A 2052-nucleotide genomic window follows, 5' to 3' on the forward strand; every position below is an offset into this window, starting at 1 on the left:
AAAAAATGTTTATGAGTTTCAACTCATGACACATTTTCTCCTACCTAGTCATCTGCAAAGACATTTAGGCCCACAAAGAATCGTACATGGAGGTCATGAATTCATTATAGGCTATGTGGGTTGATCTTAAGGGTTTCAAATTTTTTTAAGCTAAAAAGAAAAATGGGTTAAAGGAATGGATGATAGTTGCTTGGGTATGGCCATTAAAGGGATGTGAAAATAGAGAAGGAGATATACAAGTAAAGATAGGTAAAAATGAGATCAATTTTTACCTAAAGAAGCCACTAAAGAAAGCAAAGTATATAGAATATAAAAAAATTAATAAACTAAAACCTAAATCTATATTCTTAAAGGTTGTCAACACAATTCTTTATCTTAATATTCATCTTAAAGTTCCTATTTTTAATATTCAATTGCAAAGACATAAAGAATCTATGTTTTACTTTTTCTTACAAGCCTATTTATAAAATACATTTTTCTTAATAGACAAATTTCAAATTTCATATCTTTAGAGACATAAGAGATCTCATCTCCACTAAATCCTTTCTATACCAATACTAATAATTATAAAAAAATAATATTCCCCTCTTATTTAGTATTTTGGATCTTGAAAATCCAACTTATTAGTTAGTTTATTGAAAAAGTCCTGCCATATTTTGATTCAGAATCTCCCTACTTATAATGTGTACTTGCAATTAAGAATATTGATATTTCCATATAAATTTTCTACCATCATGTGGTGAGAAATGTGCAAAGTGTCTACGGCATCACAATGTGAATCCAGCCCACATTAGTTGTAATCCAATTCTACCTAAATGGGAAGCATGTCATCAATGAGTTATGTGACACTTGTGCTTTCAAAAGAAAGAACCCTAGAAATTCAGTGAGATCTGGTCCACAAGTTCAAAACGTTCATTTCTATTAAAAGGAGCCTTTCTCCCATCCATTACAACCAACTTTTCTCAGCTATAAGAACTCAGATCTGTTTGAGATGAATCTCATGGAAGAACAGACTGAATAAGGTATGGAACAACTCATCATTCTTCATGATTAGCATTAGCGATATCTTTCTTTTTCTGATGATACATCATAGAATTTGATCTGAAACGTTGAACGTTAAAAATCTACACAGTTAAATCTAGAAAAACGAGCTAAGAACATTAATTCTTGTTTTCTTTTAGCGCTGCAAATTCATTGTACCATGACATTCTGTTTTATGAAGTTCTGACAGCAATGGATGTTCTTGTGCACTTTAGTTTTGTGATCATCCATCTGGTTGAATAGACAGAGGAGAAGACTGGAGGAGAGTTGATTTGTAGAGAACTGTATTCAACACAATGGAAGAGAAAACCCAGTTGGAAGAACTGAATGTTTCAGTCTATGATGGTAAATTTGGACTGCAAGTTTTTCACAAGGACAGGATGAAATGAAATGAAGAGAGTGCTTACAATTCAGAGTTCCTCCATCTATCACTTCTGCCCACTTCTTTATTTGCCAATTCTTTAATAAGTATTGCAGAGTTACAACTCACAATCCTACTATTATATCAACCCCCAGTTTCTTTTTCCTGTCATAGATATCATAACAGGTTTTATCTATATATAAAATGGCCTTTCTTTGTCAAAAGAGATCTGTGTTGTGGGCATCTATCTATGTCAGAGTCTTTTGATCGAGATCGTTCATACCCACAAACTAAAAAATGGTTTTAAATAGTCAAATTATGGTGACTGTAATCCACAAAGTCATGGTTTTAATAATGAGTCTTTCAATGGGGATATCTTCTTGTATCTTTGAAGATCTTTATGGTACCTTTGTTATCACTTTATTATTATTTTTATTAGCTGTAATTAGTTGGAGTTTAGTTTTAAAACTTTTTTAAGGATGATGGTATGTAAGTTGATAGTCAAATGTTAGTTTATTTTCTAATTTTGTTTTTTATTATATTTGATATTATTGTTGGGATTAAATTTTATAGAAAAGTGTATTAACATGATTTCATCTAATTTGATTATTGTATGTTTTTAATCAAATTTTAATTCAAATCTAATTTAG

At 30.7% G+C, this 2052-nt stretch overlaps 1 long non-coding RNA gene across 1 annotated transcript; it reads left to right on the top strand.

The window, feature by feature from the left end:
* The first annotated feature begins 768 nt into the window (after positions 1-768).
* Positions 769-1775, top strand: LOC131031278 (uncharacterized). Its single transcript, XR_009103017.1, has 2 exons — positions 769-1022; positions 1257-1775. It is a non-coding gene; the product is annotated as an uncharacterized LOC131031278 (long non-coding RNA).
* Positions 1776-2052: the final 277 nt, after the last annotated feature.

The sequence above is a fragment of the Cryptomeria japonica genome, chromosome 8 (assembly GCF_030272615.1).
Source record: "Cryptomeria japonica chromosome 8, Sugi_1.0, whole genome shotgun sequence".
Lineage (NCBI taxonomy): Eukaryota > Viridiplantae > Streptophyta > Pinopsida > Cupressales > Cupressaceae > Cryptomeria > Cryptomeria japonica.